Source organism: Carettochelys insculpta, chromosome 4 (assembly GCF_033958435.1).
Source record: "Carettochelys insculpta isolate YL-2023 chromosome 4, ASM3395843v1, whole genome shotgun sequence".
NCBI classification, from domain to species: Eukaryota; Metazoa; Chordata; order Testudines; family Carettochelyidae; genus Carettochelys; species Carettochelys insculpta.
Window position 1 is genome coordinate 78382894 of NC_134140.1, and position 20805 is coordinate 78403698.

Sequence of the window (20805 nt, forward strand, 5' to 3'; positions counted from 1 at the left end):
GAGGAGGCCACTGCTTGGGCTCCAGGGCACCAGAGGCGAGGACCCCGCCGCCACCTGGCCTGTCGGCCAGAGCTGCCCCCAGCCACCCAGACCAGCCTGTGCAGCCACAGGTAAGGATGCCACAGGGGTACTACCCGGACTTCCCAGACCTACCAGGGTCCTCACGCCGGTGGAGGGCCCCCTCCCCGAGGCCCGGCCAGGACCAGGCAGACTGCCTGGGGCTAGCTACCCAGAGGCCCCGGAGGCACACGATCCCGGAGTTCGGCCAGACACCCGCAATGCAGAGGCCTCCGATTGCCTCGAGCCCACAATGCTGCCACCGCCAGACTACCCCATCGACATTGAGATGTCCGACTGGCCGGAGCCCCCGAAGGCAGACTACTCAGATGAGACCTACCCGCCAGGACCGGCCGACCAGGCTGACTGGGACCCCACACAAATGGAGGCAGAGGTAGGAAGTGGCCCAGGGAATGATCCCCCTGAGCCAGTGGTGGTGTGTTGCGGTCTGGATCCCCACTGCCAAGCTCAGCTGTGAGCGATCCACAGGGCCCCGGGCTGGGTCACAGTGGAGCGGGAGGGCCTGCAACCCCCTACCCCCTCCCTGGCGGGGTCACTCCTCGCCTCTCTAAAGCTGACCCCGGCTAGGGGAAAGTGTTGTGACTGCTGCCCCGCCCTGAACTAAGGGCTGGGCTTCCCCAAACTGTTGGTTTAACCCTTGCCCTGCCCCAAGATGAGGGCTGGGGCCTGTAAGCCACTGTTTGACTGCTGCCCCGCCCTGATCCAAGGGCTGGGCTTCCCCAAACTGTGTGCACGTACCTGCAGCCCCACCCTGCTGCAAGGGCTGGGTGTCCAAACCACTTGCAGAACCCTTGCCCCAATCCAAGCTGAGGGCTGGGGCCTGTATGACGCTGTTTGAGTGCTGCCCTGCCCTGAGCAAAGGGCAGGCCACAATTGTTTGACTGACCACAGCCCCGATCCGGACTGTAGGCAGGGCCCTCCAGCTGCCGGCTGACCGACCACTGGCCCTTAAAGGGGACAAAGCCCTGGGACAGCTAGACCCAGTGGGCAAGCTGTATGGGCCCGCGCTGCCCAGAGGGGGCGCAGCCATAGCCCTGGGCCCTTACAGTCAGCCACTTGCAGCACTGAAAATGCTGCATTCGAAATACAAACTAGCCATGTAGACGAGGTTCCTTCAAAAGGAAGCCCCACTCTTGAAAGCAACCTTCTTCCTGAAAAAAAAATTAAAATGGGTGCTTTTGAAAGTGGGTCTTCCTTTTGAAGTAACCCCATCTACACAGCTATTTAGCCCTTCAAAAGTAGTACTTTTGATGCAGCTAGTGGCTGCCATCAGACAAATGAGGTGCTGAATATTCATATCAACACCTCATTAACATTCTGATCTACTGCATTTATATGCCCCTTCTGAAAGGGGGGGCAGTGTAGACATGGCCAGGATGAGTGTATATCATCAGTTCATAGCCATTAAAAACATTAATTTTACTTTCATTATATATTTTAACAATGTATTTGTATTTTTTACCACAGCTATCACTGGGCAGAGGTTTCCTTGTCCTATTTTATTTTCTGTATGATTCATTTCACTATGAAGGTCCCACTAGCACACTCTACTGTATGCCATTAGGACTTTACAATAGCCTTATATTTCACAGGATTTAATATTTGGCATGCTTCACGGAGGTATGTTACCATGTCTGCTCCTGGTAGATGCTAGTCTTCATTAGCTAGGGAAAAAGTAGGATTTGAATCTCAACTCCACAGCAGTATACTCATATTCCTTAATATTTATACCATGGTAGCAGCTATAGACCATAATCCAATTCAGATTCTATTATACTAGACCCTATGTATGAAAACTTGTCCCTGTTTTCTGTCCTGAAAAGTTCATAGTCCAAGAATATATTGTTATCCAAAGAATGGAGAGATGACACAATTATGTCACTCTCAAGAAAGATATACTTTACAAAATTGTACATATTTATTGCAAAAATATTTTGGATAGTTACAAATATGTAAACTAAGTGCCAGCTATTCCTACCTGCCTCTCAAGTAATTATGAAGTAATTGATAACCTACATGGGCATTACAAGGGTTTTGAAGGAGAAGAGGGTATGACTTATAGATACGTTTAGGGAGAGCAGCATGAATGTTTTTAGTAAAAGATAAAAACCAGGAGTTCTGCCCAGCCATCTTTTGAGAAATATGGGGAGAAGTCTGCTGTCACCTGTATTGTATCAATCTAGGCCTTGAGGTGTGGAACATCAGAGAGCTGCTGGGTGTCCACAGTGTTCTCCAATGTGGCATCCGCATAGCTTTGGGTGACAAAGCAGCCCTCAGCATGTGCAAAATGAGGGTGCTTGGGAGGGGTCCTTTAAGGGAGCAGCTGGTTGGAGCCTCCAGAAAGGCTTGCCTGCCATGTGACTCTGTCTGCCGCATTTCCTGGCCTCTTCTTTACAAAGAGTGCCCTAGGCCATGTGGACACTCCCTTTCTCAATCTTGATCCGCTTTTTATGCGCAAGCGCGCGCTTTTGAGAGGCGCGGCTTTCGAAAGATCGCCTTTGAAATCGCACTGTAGTATAGACATAACCCATCTGTGTAGTATGTGTAGTATTTCACAGTGTATGAAATGTGACGTTTAATGTTTTTAATGTGAGGAATTTTGGTTAACAACTTTGCAATCAATGGCTTCAAAGAGAGAATAAAAGCTTATTAACATCTTAATTTTACTTGCTCTTAACTGTATGAAAACAAGTCTTCTACCCCGCAGAAATATAACAAATACTAAGGGGAAATATGTCATTATGGCGTGGGGAATGTAGTGATCTCGATGAGCTAAGCATAACATCCCTTTATGTAAAACATCGTACATATACATCACCTTTATCAGGTGAGGCCCACAGTGATATACTACTTAACCCTTGTACTCCACATGGACCATAGGTCATCTACAAGTCTCCTCCATTTCATTATGTCTTGGGACAAAACTTGTAACTAGCTCCAGGAGCACCCCAGTTGCTGTCCTTCAATCTCAGTAGACATTCTCTGTGTTGTCCAAGGTCTTCCTCTTTTGCGTTTTTCTTGGGGGTTACATGTGAGAGATTGACAGACTATGCTGGATGATGGTATCCTGAGAGTGTGGCCTAGCCATCCCCACTTTCTTCTCTTGATTTCAGTATCAATTGGTTCTTGTCCTGTTCTGTTCCAAAGCTCCTTATTTGTGACGAAGTCTTGCCACTTGATGTGAAGGATGTACCTGAGGCATCTGTTTATGAATGTCTGTATCTTGTGATTTGAAGACTTTTTAGGACAACAGGTCTCACATCCACACAACAACACACTTCTCACATTTGTGTTGAAGAGTCACATTTTCATATGGGCAGATATTATTTGTGAACTCTATATGGGATGGAGAATCTTGAATGCAGGTGTTGCTTTCCCTGTCCTGGCACTGATATACTTATCTGTTCCTCCATCTACGGCCTTAATTCTCTGCAAACAGGGAAACTGCTCCACATCTTCCAGGTCATCCATTCCCAGCGTGATGGTGGTGTTGCTGAACTGGTTGATCGTCATTATCTTGGTCTTTACCCTATCTTGGTATTTCCCTTGTTAATGCTCAGTCCAGTCATTGAGGCAGTTTTGTTTAGTATTTTGACCTTTTCTTTCATGCTTTCATATTGGTGTGGAAGGAGAGCGACATCATCAGCAAAATCAATGTGTGAAAAGTGTCCACGGAATGCCTCACTGATGGCCATCTGTTGTGCTGTTCCTAATCCAGCCCATTGCAATCAAGAAAGGAAAAGTTGTCATCTACTCCATGAAAAGCACTCTCCATTTTCATTCATGTTGCCTAGACCTTCTTTTTCCATGGCCTGTTCTCGGCCTGTATTTATGCTTCCAAAAAAGCCTGGAAATAAACCTGCGATAAAACACTGGGAAAGAGGACAAGGTGTCACAAAGAATGGATCACAGCAGAAACTCTGAGAAAAGTGAAGGAATGAAATGACAGAAAAGCAGCAGTCAAGAGCAGCAAAACAAGAGCAGCCAGAAGCTCAGAGACTGTTATGCAGAAGCCAACAAAGGAGTTCAAAAGGCTCTAAAATGGGACAAGAAGCACTTTGTGGAAAACCTTGAACAACAAGCCGAACAAGCTGCAGGACAGAGAAACTTGAAAGAGCTCTAGAAAATCACATGGAAGCTAGCTGGGTCACAGCATACAGTGGATCAGTCAGTACAGGATAAGGACGGACGTGTGCTAACACACCCAAGTGGAGCAGCTCAGTAGAGGGAAGGAACATTTTAAAGAGCTATTGCACTACTTTGTCCACATGAGACCTCCCAAGTTACCAACTGCAAATACACTGTTGCAAATTAACAGCAGCAGATCTACAAAAGAAGAGATTAGAAAAGCCATTGCTTATCTGAAAAACGGAGAAGAACCTGGTCCAGACAACATCTCCACAGAAGAAATCAAAGCAGGTAGTGAGACATCAGTCAACATGATGTATAATCTATTTGGAAAAATTTGGGACAATGAGGAGATCCCACAAGAGTGAAAACAAAAGAAAGGCAACCTGAAGGAATGCAAGAACTGGAGGGGCATCGCGTTACTGTCTATTCCAGAAAAGTGTTCAATGAGATGCTATTTGAGAGAATGAAGACAGAAATCAACACACAGATCAGGGAAGAACAATCCAGCTTCCGAAGTGATAGATCCTGTACTGATCAAACAGCAACACTCAGAAGCCGCGTCTACACGTGCACGCTACTTCGAAGTAGCGGCGCCAACTTCGAAATAGCGCCCGTCATGGCTACACGTGTTGGGCACTATTTCAAAGTTAACATCGACGTCAGGCAGCGAGACGTCGAAGTCACTAACCCCATGAGGGGATGGGAATAGCGCCTACTTCGACGTTCAACGTCGAAGTAGGGAACGTGTAGTCGTTGCGCGTCCCGCAACATTGAAATTATGGGGTCCTCCATGGTGGCCATCAGCTGAGGGGTTGAGAGACGCTCTCTCCAGCCCCTGAGCTGAATGGTGGCTGCGTGGAGCGGTCCCTTACAGCTCCCCGCCCCCTGCCTTCCTGTGCAGGAAGCTGAGAGAGCATGCAGGCAGCAGCAGTAACACATGGCTAGCCTGCACGCTCTTCTGCAGCCAGAAAAAACCCTCAGCGCTGCGATGGCTGCCCCCCAGCCCCCCCAGCGGACCCCCCCACCAAGGGGAGCCAGGGCTCACAGCCCAGCAGCCAGGCAGGGAAGCAGCAGCGGGGCCCCTCCTGGACGGAGGCCGAGCTTCGGGACCTGCTGGGGCTCTGGAGTGAGGAGGAGGTGCTCCAGGTAATGGGGAGCAAGAGGCAGAACGCGGATATGTTAGCTTGGCTGGCCGAGGGCCTGGCCGCCCAGGGTCACCCTGCCAGCACTCCGGATCATGTACGCAGTAAAGTGAAGGAGCTGCGGCAGGGTTACGCCGGCCCCGGGATGCAGCCGGCCGATCTGGGGCCGCCCTCATCACTTGCCCCTTTTACAGGGAGCTCAGGGCCATCCTGGGCCCCTGGCACACCTCCTCCCCTCCGGCCACTCTTGATACCTCAGCTGAGGACCCCAGCAGGCCCCGGAGGTGGAGTCTGCCCCGGAGGCAAGCCCTGCACCCCGGGGGTCCCCCCAGGAGCCCAACCCCGGGGCACCGGAGGAGGAGGAGGAGGAGAGGGACTCCTTCTCCAGCGACACCGGCCTCCAGATAATGCTGCCGTCCTGGAGCTCCAGCCGGGCGTCCGCCCCCCGGGTGTCCCCCGACCATGGGAGTGGACCGTCAGGTATGTACCCCCCCGGTGCACACCCCCGGGGTTGAGGGGCGGGGGTGAGAGATATGACCAGGGCCATCCACATGCCCAGATGGCCATGGCCCCAAGAACAGCAGTGGCATGTCCCTCAGAAGAGTGCATCAGCCCCTGCCCCCGCCCCCAGCATGACAGTGCCATGCCCCATCCCCAGGGCTGGGGGGAGCGGAACCTCTAGGGTCCCCTGGGGGGAGGGGGTGGGACACCCAGCAGCAGCAGCAGCAGCAGCAGCGTGTGATGGAATGGGGGGAGTGCAAATGCGAGACTCAGGCTAGATATAAGAAACAAGCTGAATAGCTCCCAGTGGCTAAGGATGATTCTGGGGCTACAACTGGCAGGTAACACCTCTGCCCTGAACAAAGAGGGAGGAGCCGAGCTGGGTTTGAATCGGGGGCGGCAGTTAGAGGCTAGGGGAAGGGAGAGCTAGAAGGCAGCCAGCCTGAAGAGGTGGAAAGCTACACCCCAGAGGGGCACCCCTCGGTGTCTTCTCCCCAGGACGGGTTGGAAGGTCTGTCTCTGACTGCTGTACTGTCGCTTCTGTGAGAAACTGGGCATCTGTTGCCTAATAAACCTCCTGTCGCACCTGCTGAGTGAGTGAGAGTCACTCCTGCCAGCGGACGGGGTGCAGTGCAGGGGGACCTCTGAACCCCATCACAGCAGCATCTCCCGGGGACGGGGAACCTGCAGCAGAGGGGTGGGGGGACAAGGGCCACGGCTCGGGGCCCACACTAACGGCTGTCTCCACTCTTCTTCCCCCACTCCTGTGTTCCGCAGCTGCACCATTGGAAGGACCGGAGAGCGCCGGCGAGGCGTCAGTGGTCCCGGAAAGCCCTCTGGGGCCATCACTCGAGGCCAGCTCCTCAGAGGAGGACTGACCAGCCCCACGGTGGGGAAGATGGCGGTCCCAGCACCAGCAGCCGATGGCGACGGACCCCCAGCTGCTGACCCTCCACCGTCGGCAGCTGGAGGTCGCCGACCAGCGGCTGCGGGTGGAGGAACACCGCCTCCAGCTGCAGGAGTGGGCGCTGGCCTGGCGCCAGGAGGCATGGGGGGCCTACATGCGGACCCTCAACCGCATCGCGGAGTCCCTGGCCCCCCAGGCCGCGCCGGCTGCCGCAGCGCCCACCCTGCCTGCTCCACCTGCTGCTCCACCCGCTGCTCCAGCCGCTGCACCGTCCGCAGTCACACTGCCACCCGCCACCGAGGGCCATTCCTCCGAGGGGGACCTGGGGCCAGCTGACACTCGCCGGCCGTATCTCCCGGTCCACCCAGCCCCCAGCCAGCCCCGGCTAGGGCTGCAGCCGAGGCAGGGATCCCGGCCGCCGACCCCCAGCGCTGGACTGTAGGGGCATGGGATCCAGGACGTGGCCCCCCCTCCCACTTTGTATATATTCCCCCCCAGTTTATTATTTTCTTGTAAATAGTTTGTATATTTGACCCATTACTATGCTGATCCTTACCCGCCCCATGTAAATAGTTGTCCCCTTCCTTGTCTTCCCCTTTCATGTTATCCCTATTTTTATAATGTATATATATTTATCAGTTAGATTTTCCCTGTACGTAGTTAGTTTGTGTTGTTCATAATAATAATAATAATAATAATAATTCTAGTAAAGATGTTTGAATAGACAAACAACTGTCTGCTTTTATTTTTACAAGAAAAGTGGGGGGGTGCTCTTGGGTGCTCTGTGGTGTGGGCGTAGGGGCAGGGAGTGTTGTGGAGGATGGTGGGGGTGCAGTGGGGGGCCTGCCAGAGTTCACCCCGCAGCCTCATCGAACTGGGACAGCAGGGCCTCCCGGACCCGGGTCCCTTCGGGGTCCACCTGGAGACTGGGGGCAGTGGGTGGCTGCACATCAGCCATGCCGGCCTCCACAGCCCAGCCGTGAAAGAAGGCCTCCCCCTTGCTCTCCACCAGGTTGTGTAGAGCGCTGCATGCACCCACAATCTGGGGGATGTTGGTGGGGCCCGCATCAAGGCGGGTGAGGAGATACCTCCAGTGCCCTTTGAGGCGGCCAAATGTGCGCTCCACCACCTGGCGCGCGTGGTTCAGGTGCTGGTTGAAGCGCTCCTGGCTGGCAGACAGATGGCCCGTGTACGGGTGCATGAGCCAGGGCTGGAGGGGGTATGCTGCATCTGCGATGACGCAGAGGGGCATGGTGGTGTCCCCCACAGGGATCTCCCGCTGGGGGATGTAGGTCCCCGCCTCCAGCCGGCGGCACAGGCCCGAGTTCCAGAATACCCGGGCGTCGTGGGTGCTGCCAGGCCAGCCCACATAAATGTCCAGGAAACGGCCCCGGCTGTCCACCAAGGCCTGGAGGACCACTGAGTGGTAGCCCTTCCAGTTTATGTAGCATCCTCCACTGTGTTCCGGGGCGCGGCTGGGGATGTGAGTCCCATCCAGAGCCCCGAAGCAATTGGGGAAGCCCAAGGTGGCAAAGCCCGCGATGGCGGCATCCAGGTCCCCCAGCCTCATGAGCCTGTGGAGGAGCAGGGCGTTGATGGCACGGATGACCTGCAGGGGAAGCACATGGTAGAGCACCAATGAGGGGTGTGCAGGGTGTGTGTGGCCCTCCCCTCCCCTCCCCTGCCAGGGCTGCCTCCCCCCATGGGTCCTCTTACCTCCATGAGGACAGCCCTGATGGTGGCCTTGCCAACGCCAAACTGCTGGCCCACAGATCGGTAGCTGTCTGGAGTGGCCAGCTTCCAGACAGCGATGCCGACCCGTTTCTCGATGCTGAGGGCACGCCGCATGGCGGTGTCCTGGTGCCTCAGTGCAGGGGTGAGCCACTGGCATAGTTCCAGAAATGTCTGCCGGCTCATCCGAAAGTTCTGGAGCCAGCGGTCGTCGTCCCACTCTCTGAGCACCAGCCGCTCCCACCAGTCGGTGCTGGTGGGGTAGCGCCACAGCCGGCGGCGTATGCAGCGGGGGGGGGGCGGTGGGGTGCTGCAGGATTGGGGGTTGAGTCCTCCTCCCCTGCGGGCAGCTCCTCCTCTGTGGCAAGGAGGTGTTCAGCTGCCTCCTGCCTGGCATCGAGCAGGGCGAGCACTGCTCCTGCAAGGGCGGCTGTGTGGACCTCTGGCTGCTGCTGCTGCTGCTGGGGGTCCATGACTGCGTCGCTCGAGGTGTGCGTGCCTATGGCTCTGCAGACCGCGTGCTGTGCAGGCTGTGTGTGTCTGGGTGGGGCCCTTTAAGGGAGCGGCTAGCTGTTGCCCTGGAAGCGCTAGTCCGCCCTGTGACCCTGTCTGCAGCTGTTCCTGGCACCCTTATTTCGATGTGTGCTACTTTGGCGTGTAGACGTTCCCTCGCAGAACCTATTTCGATGTGGTGCTGCACAACGTCAACATTGAACGTCGACGTTGCCAGCCCCTGGAGGACGTGTAGACGTTATTCATCGAAATAGCCTATTTCGATGTTGCTACATCGAAATAAGCTACTTCGATGTAGCGTTCACATATAGACGTAGCTAGAATGATCATAGAACAGTCGCTCAAGTGGAACTTGCCCCTCTACATAACCTTCATCGACTCTGAAAAAGCCTTTGACAGAGTTGACAGAGAAACTTTGTAGAAACGACTGCAACACCATGGCATCCCATCCAAAATTATTAACTTGATTCATTCAACGTATGAACCCTCAACATGCCAAGTTGTTCACAATGGTGTTGTGACAGAATCCTTCATCATACTGTCGGGAGTGTGACAAGGATGGTAGATTTCTTCAAAAATCTTCATGACTTCATTTGTTTTTTTTTTAATACCTATAAAGGCATACTGAAGATACCACCAATTCACAAAGTATTATCTGATGTGCTGCAAACCACAAAAACTGTGTGTGTTGTCCTGAACATAGGTTTTTTCCTAACTAAAGACATCGTTTGACCTTCACAACTATTATTTCTCTCTAACCTACATCTCTTTTGATCTGGCCCCAAGAAAGAGTGATGTAGGGCCAAAATATTTTCAATCTGCCTATGTGATGGAATAGTTCCTTTGGGTAATAATAAAATAGAGCATTTTAGTGGACATTAGATATTAAATAGACACCAAAATGTACAATCCTATTATTACATATACAGTCCATATTAATTAGAAGTTGACAAAATGGCAGTTTTGTACTTCACCATAATTTTCATGGCAAAAGTAATGATATATGTGACACAACAAAAAGTTATAATTTACATCACTATGAGCTCTAACATGCAGGACATCCTCCTGACTGGATGATGATGGTTTTTTTTGTGAAATATGGCTTACATGTACATGGCATGAAAAGTGAAGAAAAATATTTCTGTCTAATGAAAGTCACCTCTTACAAAGAGTCATCAAATGGCCTATGCACCATTTAAATCCAGCTTACACTCTATTGTTAATAATGGATGGACCACATATTAATAAACATTTTGAGTTACCATTCACCAAGATGGATCAGAAAGCAATGGTAATACAAAGTAAACAAGACTCCTAAACTGAAGATACATAAATATGTGGTCTCTGGCAGAGAAGCCAACAAGAAATGAACCTTCCCTGCTCCAGTGCTTGCCTAGTCACCCAAATGGTGCAGTTAATTAAATACACTTTAATTTATTGGATCCACTTGGACTTCTAGACCAGTGAGGCATTCGCAATTGAAAAGGACATATCCATTTAATAATCACCTTGACTTGATATTTTAACTGCTTATTATATGGCACTCATACAATTGCTGTATATGAAAGATTAAAGAAACACATTGCTCTTTTTTTTTCCCACTAGGTGTACTTTGTGGAGTTGACAACGCTCAGGCTATGCCTACACAGCAGCCTTATTCCTTAACAAACTATTCTGGAATATCTTCTTCCGAAATAGCACAGCTAAACACAAAATGCACTTTTAAACAGTGCTCAGCTATTCTGAAATGTCTACACACAATGAAGTCTGAGTGTCTACACACAATAAAGCCTATTTTGAAATAAGACCATTTATGGTTTATTTTGAAATAAGCTCTATTCCCTGTCTGCACAGCTCCTATTTTGAAATAGGCACTATTCCTCATAACAATGAGGTTTATCAATTTCAAAATAAGGCATTTACAATTTTGATATTTTTTTCACATATTTGCATTGTATAGATGTCTGAATGGTTATTTTGAAATAATGGCAGCTATTTCAAAATAACTTTGCTGTGTAGCTATACCATTAGACCACATCTACACTACAGTGATGTTCCGAAAGACAATCTTCTGGAAGATGTCTTCCAGAAGATTGCGTCTACACACAAAAAAGCAGATCAAAAGAGCAATCCACTCTTTCAAAAGAGAGTTTCCACACAGCCCCCCATTCTTAAGAAATGACAGGCAACCGACTGAAAAAAGGGCCCCAGAGCCTCTACAAATGCTTTGTATCCCAAAAGAATGTTTCAGAAAGAGCGCACTTTGTGTGTAGATGCTCTGTGGGATCTTCTGGAAGAGACCCTTCTTTCAAATATTCTTTCAAAAGAACTTGACAGTGTAGACACAGCCTTAGTGTATGGCCACATTTACACTATAGCAATCTTTTGAAAGATGATCTTCTAGAAGATCTCTTCCAGAAGATCTTAAGAAAGCACATGCCCACAGACAAAGATTGATCTGCTCTTTTGACAGAGAGCATCCACACAGCCCCCGCTCTTTCAAAAGAAAGGGCCAGGGATCAAAAAATCCAGGTCCATGAGGACTGCTCTTTTTTTTTAAGAAAAAAAAAAAGGGCCGTGGAGTGTCTACACATGATTTTTTTCTGAAAGAAGCTTTTGAAAAGATGTGCTCTTCCTGATCCAGGAACGGAAGAGGGCGTCCAGAAGAAAAGCCACATTGTTTTGATTTCAAATCAAAATAGCACCTGGTGTATGTGTACGCTCCGTGTATTATTTCGAAAAAGTGCCTGATTTTTCAAAAGAACTTGCTCATGTAGACACAGTTCTTATTTCAGGGTTTCCTCTATCTAGTTGATTACTCAAAGTCTCCGTGTAACAGGGAGAGAAAAATATTTAAAATAGCAAATTGTGACTAAACCATAAAAGCTGGCAGCAGTATTCAGGGACATGTGAAGTGTCTGAAAATCTTTTTATCTTTAAATTCAATAGATTTCAGGTTGATGGTATTCCTTTAAATATATGGCCCACATATGTTTTTAATTCACATGCAGTATTTCTTTTCCTTTTCTACATAGCTGATGTGGGAATCAATAAGCTGAACAAAGCCTATCAAGTTTGGTGTTTTTCCTCTGGAAGTGACCGATACCTGACGCTCCAATAACTGGCAAAATCTCTTCATAAATGTCCATGAATACCTGGAGGATTGGTTGTTTTAATTTTCATAGTCATAGTTTTGAAGTCTGCTATCTTATATAACAGAATCATCCAGTTATTTTTGCACTGTGTGCAATAATTTGTTTTGATTAAAGTTTGTAGTTTAAGGCATCCAATCTTGACCTGAAGTCATCAAGGGATAGAAAGTCCATCAATCCCCTGGCAGTCTGTCTGCTACACTACCATATTTTTGGAAATGTGTTTTTTGAATATAAATATACATAACTCAAAAAGGCTTAATGCAAATTGTGGCATGTGACCTATCACTCAAGAGTTTGCAATCCACTGAATGTGTATATTCTATCTGTGGGTATGTATTATTTTTTCATATGAAGATAGAAATATGAAATAGAAACCTGTTTATTAATACAGGTCTTCTAGCAAAAGCCATTTCTGGTACTCAAGGAACTTCATGGCCCAGTGCTCAGGATAATGACCTGAAAATACTCTTGTTTTTCCTGTAGGCCTGTACTATGGTTGCCACCTTGTGCTGGAATCCATCTTGAAATTTGTATTTTTCCACAGGTGTGGGGGAAATGAAATGAAGTCTTCCTGCCTTGGGAAAATTTTATTTCAGGGGTTGGAAGCTTCGCAGACTGCTCCCCACCATAAGAAGACAGATGAAAAGATGTGGAGACAAGAGAAATAAAACAAGGAGGAAAGAAGCTGCAAGACCTAGGTCAGGAATAAGGTCAGCTGTGACCCAAGACAAACTTTACCCGAAATAAGACCTAACATAAGAAATTATGATTTGTAACAATTTCTGTTTTGTATTGTGCTTAGGTGATATATTCTGTTTTATTTTAGCTCAGTAATTTACTTTGATATGACTGTCACTACCTGCAACCACTTCCATCTTTTTATACTTAATAAAATTACTTTATCATCAAACCTGGTGTAAATAATTGTTACCTGGGGAAAGGAAAGGGACACAAAAGCTGTGAATATGTTTCATTCATTGATAAACGGAGCACATTTTATGACTTCTTTTCAAGTAAAGCTTTAACACAGAGGAAGAGGAATTTACTTGGTGTTTTGGTCCCACTGAGGTTGGGGCTGTGTACCTGGGTGTTGTCAAGTCCCTATCACTGAGTTCTCCCAGAGCTGAGCTGTTCTCACTGTCTGTGTCACTCTGCTGGGGAACTGTTACCCCAACTCTGTGCTTCTGCAGGGGGGCAATCAGAGCCTCTGGCTCAACAGGGTGAGGTGATGGGATACCCCAGAGAATAGGTAGGCAGGCTCAGTGATATGATCAGCCCACCAGGTGACAGCATTGTTGAGATTTTTGTGACTCGACCCATCACAGTTTGTGCTGAAGATTACTCACCTTCACAGCTAAGGATTTGTGCCTTTTTCAATTTGAATTTTAAATCTCTATCGGATATTTATCAGGTAATAAATATTTTATTCTGTTATTAGAGCTCACATGTAATCCCCATATATGTTACTCAGATGGATCAAAGAAGCATACAGACATAGAGAATGGGTACGTCAGATCAATCTTTTCCAACATGCTAAGATCTGGATGAGTTTTGTAAGTTTCACATTAAATTTAAGGACCTCACACAAATACAAACAAGCAGATATCAAAGAGAAACAAATAGAGTGATCAACAGAATTCTGTTCTTGTGTTTCTGCAAGTCATCTTGAGTATGTGGTCTTCTAGCTTATTGCACTATGCAAGCTATGTTTTCCTGGATTATTGTGTCATCTATTGTCTTACCTTTACTCGTCTGTTAAACCAAAATTAACAGAATATTTTGACAGCATAATAGACTCCTGCTTTGATAATGAATGCTTCAACTTTGTCTTGCCTTCAGGTTTATGCACTACATAGTCTCTTCACTGAGTTTGGATATTTGTATTTCAGCAGGGAAAGTGTTTAGATTTACGTGATCATAGCGTTGGAACCCTACCTGCCTGCTGCCATGACAAACCTCTCTAATCTATCACGCCGGGGCCTGACTGGTGCCAGACAAGAGAATTTGCCAGACCACAGAGGTCAGTATTTTTCAGCAGATTACCAAGGCTTCCACTGCTTACTGGGCTCATAGGAGACATTTAGGGGCAAACTACAGCTAAATAACAGCACAGAACACTGAGGGCCAGGACTGGCAGCTGGAAGCAAACTCTGGGACTACAGGAACCTTGGCCACACCCATGATAAGTGGTCATCTGGCTAACTAAAATCATGCTGATATGGTCATTGCTGGATGAGAGAGTTCCAGATTAGAGAGGTTCAGCCTGTAAAATGTGCACACTGTTCATTTTATATGACTACAAATATTTTCACTGTGAAAATATTAAAAAAGGAAATAGCATTTTTCAATTCACCTTAGACAAGTACTGTAGTGTGATCTCCTTATCATGAAAGTGGAACTTACAAATGTGGAATGTATTTTGCTATATACCTTCACTCATATGTTAAAAAAAAACGTAAACCTTTGGAGTCTACAAATGTACTCAGTCCTACTTGTTGTTCAGCCAAGCACTAAGGCAAAAAAGTTTGTTTAAATTTATGCTCACTTCTTTACAATGTCATGTGAAAATGTAGGTGTCTGCATAGTACTTTTGCAGAAAGCATTGTAAGGTATTTACATGCCATTCTAGATTGCATTAAAGCTAAAGGGGGGTGGGAGTTGATCCACCAAAACTTCCGATCTCTTTCCATTGAATAGATGATGCCTTGCAGCTTAGGCCTCCATGCACAAAATGGAATTTGTTTTACACCTCTTGCCAGTAATGGACTTCATGGAGAAACTGATGGATGAGGATCTATGGCCAGAATGATGCAGGATATCAAACAAGAGGACCATAGTGGCAAGGCCTTCTGGCTCTCAAATCTATGAATACTGTGTTATTGAATGCTTCCCCCCCAACAAGCAATGTTTGTTCAGAGAACAGTCAGTCACTATGGTACAATGCCATACAGTGCTGAGACAGGCATTTATTTTTCTGCTGCTACAGTAATTGTTTATACACAGTTCAGAGTCAGTTAAATCTTCAAGCAGGCACAAAGGTTGATAAGGCATTCTTCTACCCATGAAAATAAGGAACTGTATCTGAATTTTGCTATTAAAAAGTGCCTAATGTCTATGAATTTTTGTCTAAATTGATTGTATGATGCATAAATACAATTATATTTTTACCACTTGATATACTTCTTACTGAAGAACAACGTATCAAGTATTGAATTAAAACATTGCATGTTACAGTTTTTAACGCAACCCTGCATTCAGTATTCCCTTTCCCACCATTTAACTAAAACATACCTGCATTTAATACGAAAAGCGTTCTCTTTCGAGGCTCTTTTCCAATCTCCCACAAGTCCCCTTATTGTTAGTCTGTTCTAAGCAAAGACTTAAACCAAAAAGGAAAGCATGAATTTACAGTAGCTTTGCATTCAAGTCAAAGTTGTAGCTAGTAGAAAAGAGAAGGATAGCAAGTAGGGGGTGACAGTTGGCAGCTGTGGTCCAGCACATAGAGCCGTGCATAAACAGTTCTTGATAGGATAGGCTATAAAAAAGTCAGTACATCGGTCACAGAGTGTGATGTGCTAACCAACAATATTAAGTGCATATATAAGATGATTTCTGATTATGTATATTGAATGTGTGGTATATTGTGCATCCACCCGAAAGCTAAGACTGAACAATTCAATTGTGGTTTGACTTTATGCAATAAAAAAACCTCAGTGAGTTCAAAGTCAAACAGTTCTTGGGGACCAACTGGATAAGGTCTCAGAGGCTACTAGGTGGATAACGTCTCATAAAACACCCCAACATACTCCTGAGTCTGAGGCCTCAGAGGCTACTCCAACAATCATGAGGTTTTGCACAGAATCGAACTTGCCAGCACCTCTTTAGAAAGCCTAAATACTGTAAATAGCAACCTATAGCACTCTTCATGCATCAACCTCAAAGCACTTCACAAAGGGAAGTATGTGCCCTTATTTGCATTTTCTAGCTGAAGAAGAAGAGGCACAGAAAGATGGAACATCAGTAGCATAGACAAGTCCAAAGTTCAAATTACTAGAAACATATGAAGTTTGAAAGAAAAAATATAACCACAGAAATAATCTGATGTAATTATTAGGATTGGAACCCAGGATCTGCTTTTTACTATAGAGAGATTTTAGCCTCTCCAAAAGCCACAACATCATATTTGGAAAATATCTGAATTGGTATAATAAATTATATTTTTAAAATTACTCAGATACTATTGCAGTCAAATTTAAATATGGGCATTCTCACCACAATCATGTTCAATGATAAAGTCAATCTTCATGTACAGTAAACAATTTAGAACACACACTTTTGGATCCTCGCTGCATGGACACAAACACTTTCCTGAAACACAAATTCCTGTGCAAGCGGAACATTATGTCACAGTTTAAAAAGAGCATGTTAAAAATATAAACTATTGACAATATGCCCACAAGAACATTTCTGCCTATTACTGCATCAGTGAAACTAGAAGAAAATATACAATAGAAAATGAGATGTAGAAATAAAAAATCAAAGTCTCTACAGCCGCGTCTACACGTGAACTCTACTTCGAAGAAGCGGCACTAACATTGAAATAGCGCCCGTCGCGGCTACACGCGTCGGGCGCTATTTCGAAGTTAACTTCGACATTAGGCGGCAAGACGTCGAAGTCGCTAACCTCACGAGGGGATCGGAATAGCGCCCTACTTCGACGTTCAACGTCAAAGTAGGGTACGTGTAGACGATCCGCGTCCCGCAACGTCGAAATTGCCGGGTCCTCCATGGCAGCCATCAGCTGGGGGGTTGAGAGACGCTCTCTCCAGCCCCTCAGCTCACTGGTGGCCGCGTGGAGCGGCCCCTTAAAGGTCCCCTCCCACTCCCTTCCTGTGCAGGAAGCTGAGGGAACGTGCAGGCTGCAGCCTGCACACACGGCCAGCCTGCACCACCCTCAGCCCCCCACACAGCTGCGATGGCTGCCCGGCAGCCCCCCCAGCGCCCCCAGGGGACCCCCCCCAAGGGGAGCGAGGGCAGCCAGGCTGGCAAGCGGCAGCGGGGCCGCTCCTGGACGGAGGCCGAGTTTCGGGACCTGCTGGGGCTCTGGAGCGAGGAGGAGGTGCTCCAGGTAATGGGGAGCAAGAGGCGGAACGCGGATGCGTTCGCTCGGCTGGCCGACGGCCTGGCTGCCCGGGGTCACCCTGCCCGCACTCCTGATCACGTCAGGAGTAAGGTCAAGGAGCTGCGGCAGGGTTATTCCCGGGCCCGGGATGCGGCCAGCCGATCTGGGGCCGCCCCCGTCACTTGCCCCTTTTACAGGGAGCTCAGGGACATCCTGGGCCCCCGGCACACCTCCTCCCCTCCGGCCACCCTTGACACCTCGGCCAACGAGCCCCAGCAGGCCCTGCAGACGGAGTCCGCCCCGGAGGCAAGCCCCGCACCCCGGGGCCCCCCCCCGGGAGGCCACCCCAGGGACATCGCAGCAGGAGGAGGAGAAGGAGGAGGAGGAGGAGGAGGGGGGCTCCTCCTCCGCAGAATCCGGGCTGCAGATCCTCCTCCTGCCATCCCGGAGCATCAGCAGGGCCTCCGACCCCCGGGGATCTCCGGACCGTGGGAGCGGACCGACAGGTATGTAACCCCCTCTGGTGTACACCCCTGGGCTTGAGGGGCGGGGGTAAGAGATATGTGTCCAGGGCCCCCCACATGCTCACACGGCCATGGCCCCAAGGACACCAGGGCCATGGCCCTCACAACACTGCAGCCATCAGCCCCTGCCCCCCCCCCCCCCCGCATGACAGTGCCATGCCCCATCCCCGGGCCAGGGGGGAGCGGAACCTCGAGGGGCCCCTGGGAGGAGGGGGTGGGACACCCCGCAGCAGCAGCATGTGATGGAGTGGGGGGAGTGCCAAAGGGAGACTCAGGCTACATATGAGCAACAAGAGCCGAATAGTTCCCAGGGGCAAAGGAGGATCCTGGGGCTACAGCTGGCAGGTGACACCTCTGCCCTGAACAAACAGGAGGGAGGAGCCGAGATGGCTTGGACTTGGGGGGCGAGGGCGGGGCCCACAGGTAGAGGCTAGGGGAAGGGAGAGCTGGAAGACAGCCAGCCTGAGGAGGGGGAAAGCTGCATCCCAGAGGGGCACCCCTTGGGGTCTTCTCCCCAGGATGGGTTGGAAGGACTCTCTCTTCCGACAGCTGGTGCTGTCACTCCTGGGAGAAACTGGGCATCTGTGGCCTAAGAAACCTCTCCTGCTGTCAGACCCTGCGGGGTGAAGTGAGAGTCGCTCCCACCAGGGGACGGGGTGCAGGGCAGGGGGACCCCTGAACCCCATCCATCACAGCAGCATCTCCCGGGGACGGGGATGGGGAACCTGCAGCACAGGGCTGGGGGGACAAAGGCCACGGCTCGGGGCCCACACTAACGCCTGTCTCCATTCTTCTTCCCCCTCCTCCTCTCCTGTGTCCCGCACCTGCAACATCGGAAGGACCGGAAGAGAGCGCCGGCGAGGCATCAGTTGTCCCGGAAAGCGCTCCAGGCCCATTGCTCCAGGCCAGCCCCTCAGCCGAGGACCAACTGGCCCCACGGCGGGCTAGACGGCGGACCCCGCGCCACCAGAAGCCGACGGAGACGGACCCCCAGCTGCTGGCCATCCACCGTCGGCAGCTGGAGGTCGCAGAGCAGCACCTCCAGCTGCAGGAGCGGATGCTGGCCTGGCGCCAGGAGGCATGGGGGGCCTACATGGAGACATTTAACTGCTTGGTGGACTACCTGGCCCCCCATGCCGCGCCGGCCACCACATCGCCCGCCCTGCCTGCTCCTGCAGCCCCACCACCAGCTGCTCCGACTGTCGCCGTCCCGTCCGCCGTCGCCCCGCCACCCACCGGCGAGGGCCGGAGCGCCGAGGGACCCCTGGAGCCACCTGACACTCGCCGGCCACCATACCTTCTGGTCCAGCCCGCCCCCACCCAGCCACGGACCAGGCTGCGACCGCGGCGGGGCTCCCGGCCACCAACGCCCGGTGCCGGGCTATAGGGGCGAGGGGCCCGGGACATGGCCCCCCCCCCTTGTATACAGTTGGACCCTGTTCTTTTCTGCCCCCAGTTTGCCCCGTCCCCCCCATGTAAATAGTTCTCCCCTTTATCCTCCCTGGTTTTCTTTGGATTATTGAGGACTGTTGTTTCTTTGTATTGTTTTATTTTTGTACATATTGCTTTTGTTCAACATGTTTGTACATAGTTTTTGGTTTTTGCTTCAAATATTTATTTACAGTTACAAAAAAAAGGTTCAGAAAGAAAAAAAAAAGTTTAAGTTCAGCCACAAGTGCGTGCTGTCATTTGTCCAGGACAAGTGGGAGGGGGGTGTGGTCGGGTGCTCCATGGTGTAGGCGTTGGGGCAGGAGTGTGGTGGAGGAAGGGGTGAGCAGTAGGGGGACTCGGCAGAGTTCACCCCGCGGCCTGTTCATCAAAGTGGGCCCGCAGGGCCTCCCGCACCCGGGTCCCCTCAGGGTCTGCCTGCCGACTGGGGGCAGCAGGTGGCTGGACGTCGGCCCTGCCGGCCTCCGCAGCCCAGCCCTGGAAAAAGGTCTCCCCCTTGCTCTCTACCAAATTGTGCAGGGCGCAGCAGGCACCCACAATCTGGGGGATGTTGTTGGGGCCTGCATCCAGGCGGGTCAGGAGACATCTCCAGCGTCCCTTCAGGCGGCCAAATGAGCGCTCCACCACCTGGCGCGCATGGTTCAGGCACTGGTTGAAGCGCTCCTGGCTAGCGGAGAGATGGCCCGTGTAGGGGTGCATGAGCCACGGCTGGAGGGGGTAGGCTGCATCTGCGATGACGCAGAAGGGCATGGTGGTGTCCCCCAGAGGGATCTCCCGCTGGGGGATGTAGGTCCCCGCCTCCAGCCGGCAGCACAGGCCCGAGTTCCGGAAAACCCGGGCGTCGTGGGTGCTGCCAGGCCAGCCCACATAAATGTCCTGGAAACATCCCTGGCTGTCCACCAAGGCCTGGAGGACGACAGAATGGTGGCCCTTTCGATTCAGGTATCGTCCTCCACTGTGATGCGGGGCGCGGATGGAGACGTGAGTCCCATCCAGAGCCCCGAAGCAGTTGGGGAAGCCCAGGGTGGCAAAGGCGGCGATGGTGGCATCTGGGTCCCCCAGCCTCACGAGCCTGTGCAGGAGCATGGTGTTGATGGCACGCACAACCTGCAGAGAAAGCACATGGGACAGCACCAATGAGGGGTGAGCAGGGTGTGCGTGGCCCTGCCCTGCCCTGCCCTCCCCTGCCCAGGCCCCCCTGCTCTGGCCCGCCTCCCCTGCCCTGCCCTGCCCTCCCCCCGTGGGTTCGCTTACCTCCATGAAGACAGCCCCGACGGTGGCCTTGCCGACACCAAACTGCTGTCCCACGGATCGGTAGCTGTCTGGAGTGGCCAGCTTCCAGACAGCGATGCCGACCCGTTTCTGCACTATGAGGGCACGCCGCATGTCGGTGTCCTGGTGCCTGAGTGCGGGGGTGAGCCACTGGCACAGCTCCAGAAATGTCTGCCGGCTCATCCTGAAGTTCCTGAGCCAGCGGTCGTCGTCCCACTCCCCAAGCACCAGCCGCTCCCACCAGTCGGTGCTGGTGGGGTAGCTCCACAGCCTCCGGCGT

The 20805-nt window shown here is 50.6% G+C and overlaps 1 protein-coding gene across 1 annotated transcript in view; it reads right to left on the reverse strand.

Annotated features, from left to right (window-relative positions):
- GRIA2 (glutamate ionotropic receptor AMPA type subunit 2) overlaps positions 1–20805 on the reverse strand; it is a 136666-nt gene that overhangs the window by 39573 nt on the left and 76288 nt on the right.